Below are 9,213 nucleotides of genomic sequence, written 5' to 3'. Positions count from 1 at the left end.
GCATAAGACAAGGGAGCAAATGGGAACTTCAGTGAAGGGGGGTGATGGGGAGGTGATAACAAGTAGTGGTGATGTGAAAAGGAGATGAAGTGAGTATTTTGAAGGTTTGTTGAATGTGTTTGATGATAGAGTGGCAGATATAGGGTGTTTTGGTTGAGTGGTGTGCAAAGTGAGAGGGTTAGGGAAAATGATTTGGTAAACAGAGAAGAGGTAGTAAAAGCTTTGTGGATGATGAAAGCCAGCAAGGCAGCAGGTTTGGATGGTATTGCAGTGGAATTTATTAAAAAAGGGGGTGGCTGTATTGTTGACTGGTTGGTAAGGTTATTTAATGTATGTATGATTCATGGTGAGGTGCCTGAGGATTGGCGGAATGTGTGCATAGTGCCATTGTACGAAGGCAAAGGGGATAAGAGTGAGTGCTCAAATTACAGAGGTATTAGTTTGTTGAGTATTCCTGGTAAATTATATGGGAGGGTATTGATTGAGAGGGTGAAGGCATGTACAGAGCATCAGATTGGGGAAGAGCAGTGTGGTTTCAGAAGTGGTAGAGGATGTGTGGATCAGGTGTTTGCTTTGAAGAATGTATGTGAGAAATACTTAGAAAAGCAAATGGATTTGTATGTAGCATTTAAGGATCTGGAGAAGGCATATGATAGAGATGCTGTGTGGAAGGCACTAAGAATATATGGTTTGGGAGGCAAGTTGTTAGAAGCAGTGAAAAGTTTTTATCGAGGATGTAAGGCATGTGTACGTGTAGGAAGAGAGGAAAGTGATTGGTTCTCAGTGAATGTAGGTTTGCGGCAGGGGTGTGTGATGTCTCCATGGTTGTTTGATTTGTTTATGGATGGGGTTGTTAGGGAGGTGAATGCAAGAGTTTTGGAAAGAGGGGCAAGTATGAAGTCTGTTGGGAAGCGAGTCAGTTGTTGTTCGCTGATGATACAGCACTGGTGGCTGATTCATGTGAGAAACTGCAGAAGCTGGTGACTGAGTTTGGTAAAGTGTGTGAAAGAAGAAAGTTAAGAGTAGATGTGAATAAGAGCAAGGTTATTAGGTATGGTAGGGTTGAGGGTCAAGTCTATTGGGAGGTAAGTTTGAATTGAGAAAAACTGGAGGAAGTAAAGTGTTTTAGATATCTGGGAGTGGATCTGGCAGTGGATGGAACCATGGAAGCGGAAGTGAATCATAGGGTGGGGGAGGGGGCGCGAAAATCCTGGGAGCCTTGAAGAATGTGTTGAAGTCGAGAACATTATCTCGGAAAGCAAAAATGGGTATGTTTGAAGGAATAGTGGTTCCAACAATGTTGTATAGTTGCGAGGCGTGGGCTATGGATAGAGTTGTGTGCAGGAGGGTGGATGTGCTTGAAATGAGGTGTTTGAGGACAATATGTGGTGTGAGGTGGTTTGATCGAGTAAGTAATGTAAGGGTAAGAGAGATGTGTGGAAATAAAAAGAGCGTGGTTGAGAGAGCAGAAGAGGGTGTTTTGAAATGGTTTTGGCACATGGAGAGAATGAGTGAGGAAAGATTGACCAAGAGGATATATGTGTCGGAAGTGGAGGGAACAAGCAGAAGTGGGAAACCAAATTGGAGGTGGAAAGATGGAGTGAAAAAGATTTTGAGTGATCGGGGCCTGAACATGCAGGAGGGTGAAAGGCAGGCAAGGAATAGAGTGAATTGGATCGATGTGGTATACTGGGGTCGACATGCTGTCAGTGGATTGAATCAGGGCATGTGAAGCGTCTGGGGTAAACCATGGAAAGTTCTGTGGGGCCTGGATGTGGAAAGGGAGCTGTGGTTTTGGGCATTATTGCATGACAGCTAGAGACTGAGTGTGAAGTATGGGGCCTTTGTTGTCTTTTCCTAGCGCTACCTCGCACACAAGAGGGGGGAGGGGGATGGTATTCCATGTGTGGCGAGGTGGCGATGGGAATGAATAAAGGCAGACAGTGTGAATTGTGTGCGTGTGTATATATGTATGTGTGTGTGTGTGTGCGACAAAGCAAAATATTAATAAAATATTTTTTTTTTTTTTTTTTTTTTTTTTTTTTTTCTCGCTGTCTCCCGCGTTTGCAAGGTAGCGAAAGGAAACAGACGAAAGAAATGGCCCAACCCCCCCCCCCATACACATGTATATATATACGTCCACACGCAAATATACATACCTACACAGCTTTCCATGGTTTACCCCAGACGCTTCACATGCCTTGATTCAATCCACTGACCACGTCAACCCCGGTATACCACATCGATCCAATTCACTCTATTTCTTGCCCTCCTTTCACCCTCCTGCATGTTCAGGGCCCCGATCACACAAAATCTTTTTCACTCCATCTTTCCACCTCCAATTTGGTCTCCCACTTCTCCTCGTTCCCTCCACCTCCGACACATATATCCTCTTGGTCAATCTTTCCTCACCCATTCTCTTCATGTGACCAAACCATTTCAAAACACCCTCTTCTGCTCTCTCAACCACGCTCTTTTTATTTCCACACATCTCTCTTACCCTTACATTATTTACTCGATCAAACCACCTCACACCACACTTTGTCCTCAAACATCTCATTTCCAGCACATCCACCCTCCTGCGCACAACTCTATCCATAGCCCATGCCTCGCAATCATACAACATTGTTGGAACCACTATTCCTTCAAACATACCCATTTTTGCTTTCCAAGATAATGTTCTCGACTTCCACACATTCTTCAAGGCTTCCAGGATTTTCCACCCCCTCCCCCACCCTATGATTCACTTCCGCTTCCATGGTTCCATCCGCTGCCAGATCCACTCCCAGATATCTAAAACACTTTACTTCCTCCAATTTTTCTCCATTCAAACTTACCTCCCAATTGACTTGACCCTCAACTCTACTGTACCTAATAACCTTGCTCTTATTCACATTTACTCTTAACTTTCTTCTTTCACACACTTTACCAAACTCAGTCACCAGCTTCTGCAGTTTCTCACATGAATCAACCACCAGCGCTGTATCATCAGCGAACAACAACTGACTCACTTCCCAAGCTCTCTCATCCACAACAGACTTCATACTTGCCCCTCTTTCCAAAACTCTTGCATTCACCTCCCTAACAACCCCATCCATAAACAAATTAAACAACCATGGAGACATCACACACCCCTGCCGCAAACCTACATTCACTGAGAACCAATCACTTTACTCTCTTCCTACACGTACACATGCCTTACATCCTCAATAAAAACTTTTCACTGCTTCTAACAACTTGCCTCCCACACCATATATTCTTAATACCTTCCACAGAGCATCTCTATCAACTCTATCATATGCCTTCTCCAGATCCATAAATGCTACATACAAATCCATATGCTTTTCTGAGTATTTCTCACATACATTCTTCAAAGCAAACACCTGATCCACACATCCTCTACCACTTCTGAAACCACACTGCTCTTCCCCAATCTGATGCTCTGTACATGCCTTCACCCTCTCAATCAATACCCTCCCATATAATTTACCAGGAATACTCAACAAACTTATACCTCTGTAATTTGAGCACTCACTCTTATCCCCTTTGCCTTTGTACAATGGCACTATGCATGCATTCCGCCAATCCTCAGGCACCTCACCATGAGTCATTCTTTTTTTTTTCTTTTAAACTATTTGCCATTTCCCGTGTTAGCGAGGTAGCGTTAAGAACAGAGGCCTGGGCCTTTTTTGGAATATCCTCACCTGGCCCCCTCTGTTCCTTCTTTTGGAAAATTAAAAAAAAAACCATGAGTCATACATACATTAAATAACCTTACCAACCAGTCAACAATACAGTCACCCCCTTTTTTAATAAATTCCACTGCAATACCATCCAAACCTGCTGCCTTGCCGGCTTTCATCTTCCGCAAAGCTTTTACTACATCTTCTCTGTTTACCAAATCATATATATATATATATATATATATATATATATATATATATATATATATATTTTTTTTTTTTTTTTTTTTTTTTTTTGCCGCTGTCTCCCGCGTTTGCGAGGTAGCGCAAGGAAACAGACGAAAGAAATGGCCCAACCCACCCCCATACACATGTATATACATACGTCCACACACGCAAATATACATACCTACACAGCTTTCCATGGTTTACCCCAGACGCTTCACATGCCTTGATTCAATCCACTGACAGCACGTCAACCCCGGTATACCACATCGCTCCAATTCACTCTATTCCTTGCCCTCCTTTCACCCTCCTGCATGTTCAGGCCCCGATCACACAAAATCTTTTTCACTCCATCTTTCCACCTCCAATTTGGTCTCCCTCTTCTCCTCGTTCCCTCCACCTCCGACACATATATCCTCTTGGTCAATCTTTCCTCACTCATTCTCTCCATGTGACCAAACCATTTCAAAACACCCTCTTCTGCTCTCTCAACCACGCTCTTTTTATTTCCACACATCTCTCTTACCTTTAAGTTACTTACTCGATCAAACCACCTCACACCACACATTGTCCTCAAACATCTCATTTCCAGCAAATCCATCCTCCTGCGCACAACTCTATCCATAGTCCACGCCTCGCAACCATACAACATTGTCGGAACCACTATTCCTTCAAACATACCCATTTTTGCTTTCCGAGATAATGTTCTCGACTTCCACACATTCTTCAAGGCTCCCAGAATTTTCGCCCCCTCCCCCACCCTATGATCCACTTCCGCTTCCATGTTTCCATCCGCTGCCAGATCCACTCCCAGATATCTAAAACACTTCACTTCCTCCAGTTTTTCTCCATTCAAACTCACCTCCCAATTGACTTGACCCTCAACCCTACTGTACCTAATAACCTTGCTCTTATTCACATTTACTCTTAAGTTTCTTCTTTCACACACTTTACCAAACTCAGTCACCAGCTTCTGCAGTTTCTCACATGAATCAGCCACCAGCGCTGTATCATCAGCGAACAACAACTGACTCACTTCCCAAGCTCTCTCATCCCCATCAGACTTCATACTTGTCCCTCTTTCCAAAACTCTTGCATTCACCTCCCTAACAACCCCATCCATAAACAAATTAAACCACCATGGAGACATCACACACCCCTGCCGCAAACCTACATTCACTGAGAACCAATCACTTTCCTCTCTTCCTAGACGTACATATATATATATATATATATATATATATATATATATATCCCTGGGGATAGGGGAGAAAGAATACTTCCCACATATTTCCTGCGTGTCGTAGAAGGCGACTAAAAGGGGAGGAAGCGGGGGCTAGAAATCCTCCCCCCCCCCCTCTCTCTCTCTCTCTCTCTCTCTCTCTCTCTCTCTCTCTCTCTCTCTCTCTCTCTCTCTCTCTCTCTCTCTCTCTTTTCCCAAAAAAGAAGGAACACAGAAGGGGGCCAGGTGAGGATTTCCCTCAAAGGCCCAGTTCTCTGTTCTTAACGCTACCTCGCTAATGCGGGAAATGGCGAATAGTTTGAAAGAAAAGAAAATATATAACGCGGGAGACAGCGACAAAGTATAATAAAAAAAAATATATATATATATATATATATATATATATATATATATATATATAGGTATTAAGAATATATGGTGTGGGAGGAAAGTTGTTAGAAGCAGTGAAAAGTTTTTATCGAGGATGTAAGGCATGTGTACGTGTAGGAAGAGAGGAAAGTGATTGGTTCTCAGTGAATGTAGGTTTGCGGCAGGGGTGTGTGATGTCTCCATGGTTGTTTAATTTGTTTATGGATGGGGTTGTTAGGGAGGTAAATGCAAGAGTTTTGGAAAGAGGGGCAAGTATGAAGTCTGTTGGGGATGAGAGAGCTTGGGAAGTGAGTCAGTTGTTGTTCGCTGATGATACAGCGCTGGTGGCTGATTCATGTGAGAAACTGCAGAAGCTGGTGACTGAGTTTGGTAAAGTGTGTGGAAGAAGAAAGTTAAGAGTAAATGTGAATAAGAGCAAGGTTATTAGGTACAGTAGGGTTGAGGGTCAAGTCAATTGGGAGGTGAGTTTGAATGGAGAAAAACTGGAGGAAGTGAAGTGTTTTAGATATCTGGGAGTGGATCTGGCAGCGGATGGAACCATGGAAGCGGAAGTGGATCATAGGGTGGGGGAGGGGGCGAAAATTCTGGGGGCCTTGAAGAATGTGTGGAAGTCGAGAACATTATCTCGGAAAGCAAAAATGGGTATGTTTGAAGGAATAGTGGTTCCAACAATGTTGTATGGTTGCAAGGCACGGGCTATGGATAGAGTTGTGCACAGGAGGATGGATGTGCTGGAATTGAGATGTTTGAGGACAATGTGTGGTGTGAGGTGGTTTGATCGAGTGAGTAACGTAAGGGTAAGAGAGATGTGTGGAAATAAAAAGAGCGTGGTTGAGAGAGCAGAAGAGGGTGTTTTGAAGTGGTTTGGGCACATGGAGAGAATGAGTGAGGAAAGATTGACCAAGAGGATATATGTGTCGGAGGTGGAGGGAACGAGGAGAAGAGGGAGACCAAATTGGAGGTGGAAAGATGGAGTGAAAAAGATTTTGTGTGATCGGGGCCTGAACATGCAGGAGGGTGAAAGGAGGGCAAGGAATAAAGTGAATTGGAGCGATGTGGTGTACCGGGGTTGACGTGCTGTCAGTGGATTGAATCAGGGCATGTGAAGCGTCTGGGGTAAACCATGGAAAGCTGTGTAGGTATGTATATTTGTGTGTGTGGACGTATGTATATACATGTGTATGGGGGTGGTTGGGCCATTTCTTTCGTCTGTTTCCTTGCGCTACCTCGCAAACGCGGGAGACAGCGACAAAGTAGAATAAAAATATGTGGCTATGGTGGTAAAAGTAGTTGGTATGCAGCCACTAACTAGAGAGGTTTATTACCAATACTACCCACCTGGGTGTTAAGATGGTTAATGTTAGTTGCGTATTGAGCCAGCACTTGAGTGGTTGTCAAGTTGCACGCTTCTGACCCAGGTAACTGTCTTTTCTCTCTGCTTCAACTGCTGGCATTTTGTCCTCATACTCTCCATGTCACACACCACTTGTTAACAACTCATGCATGGGAATGCTAGATTTTTCATGTGGTGAGCACAACATGCTATCCATGCTGTTTAGCAAAATGATAGGAGCAATAGATAGTAGGTAGAAACATTAGGTAGAAGTAGTTAGTAGGAAATTAGGTAGGAGCCTCTGGAAACACTGCCGTTGTTGCCCTCTGCCAGTGACCTGTTAAGGGTGAGACACTAAAGCTTAAGAAGTAGCATTGGAATTCACCAGCTATGGAAACTTCTGCCATAGCCTCTCACTCTTGAGGAAATTTCCAGAGGGAATAGGCATCAGAGATGTTGTACAAATGGCCCCAACTTATGATTTTTTGATGTTTAACACTTTATTATAAAATATGCTTTGTGTGAGATGATTTTGTTCAACTGCAGGCTAATGTAAGTGTTTTAAGAATGTTTAAGGTAGGTTGTGTACAGTATTAAGCATATGAAATGTATAATGTACCAGAATTTAGCAGAGAAACACAAATGACAAAGAGTGATTTATGGGGAAAACTGCATTTTTGTACTGTTGGATTTCATTGTCACTGGTTCTCTATTCTGTGATACTGCATGGGTCCATATTGTGGGAGGAAGTGTGTTCAGTATCATTAGGAGAATGAGTATTAGAAGGAAAATGAGTTCAGGTCAGGTATGTAAGTGGAATTTTCAGCATGACTAAGAGTGAATAGAGTTGGAAGTAAAAGATTTCATTTATCAGGAAGAAAGAGAATATGTGACAGCCCAGAACTTGTAAGGAACACCATTGCTGATGGAATGAGGGAGAAGTTGCTCTTATCAGTTTCTACTGCAGTAGAATGCCTGGAGTGGAAACTATGAATTAGGGAACAGAAAAACCAAAGCAAGGGAATTTAGAAGGTAGTAGTTGGTAGACAGTCAACAACCAGGGAAATATATTTCTAGTGCCAACCTCCTGGGTATTGGGAGGGTCAGTGATGTGTGGTGAGCCAGCACTTCAGTGGTTTTCAAGTTACACAACTCTTGACTTGGGTAGCTGTGTTTTCTTTCTGCCTCACCCACACATGGACTAATGGTGTAGTGTCCAGAAACATACTATCTCTCTTTGTCTTAATAACATTTGACAGCACTTAACTTGCACACCTCATTCTTAGTAACTCTAAATTTTCCTTCGATGAGCACTGTGCTTTGGCCCTGTCATTTGGAGATGATGGGTGTGACAGAAGTTTTGCCTAAACCTCTGGGAGTGGAAGACTTGAGTTGAGTCACATAAGAAAGATGATCAATGAACATTTTTACCGAATGCATATTAGTGAATCAGAATGAACAGAAAGGTATTCTAAGTATTTGAGAAAGTGAGTGTTGAGTTTCAAAGACTGAAGATAGCAGAAATGGGCGCAACAGGACAATAGTTGGAGGAATTAGAGCAGTCTTCATTGTTAGGGATGGGCTGCACCAAGGAATGGTTTCAAGAGGAAGGAATTCAAGTATAGTTATATAGTAAAAAAAAAAAGGGGGGGGGGGGTGTGAGCAAGAATTGGGGCTAGTGCAGTGTAATAGGTCTTCAAGACTTGAGAGGGTATGTCATCTAAATCATATGCTTTTTCCTCCTGATGATAGTAGAGTACATAGGAGTATATGTACTTGGAAAGAGACAATAGAGGGCCCATGTCTAGGTTTTCTATTTTGAGCTTAAATGTATTTCTTCTTGTGGACTACTGGCATTCTGTCTACAAATATACAAGCTCTCCTCCTTATATGTAATACTTGACAACATTTAACTCACGTAGCTCATTCTTTGTAACTAGATTTTCCTGTGGTGAGCACTATGCGCTATCCCTGCCTTTTGGCAAAATGATAGGAGCAGTAGATGGAAGTTGTAGGTTGGAACATTTAGGCAGGATTACTAGATAGTGGTAGTAGGTAGAAGCATTACGTAGAAGTAGTCATTAGGAACATTAGATAGGAGCCTCTGCAAACACTGCGCTAGACTTGCCCTCTTGCCAGCAGCGTGTTAAGGGTGAGGCACTAAATGCTAAGAAGTGGCACTGGAGTTCTTTAGTTATGGAGACTGTTGCTGTGGCCACCCATCTGAGGGAGTTCCAATTGGAACAGGTGTTAGAAATATAGATAAATAGAGGTAAGGATAGAACAGTAAAAGGCTTGCTCCCTACCCTCCATCAGCAACAGCTAGCAAGAAGAATGTAAGACACACGATGCATTGGTGA

This window comes from Panulirus ornatus, chromosome 40 (genome assembly GCF_036320965.1).
Source record: "Panulirus ornatus isolate Po-2019 chromosome 40, ASM3632096v1, whole genome shotgun sequence".
NCBI lineage: Eukaryota > Metazoa > Arthropoda > Malacostraca > Decapoda > Palinuridae > Panulirus > Panulirus ornatus.
Note: the sequence above shows the minus strand (reverse complement) of the source record.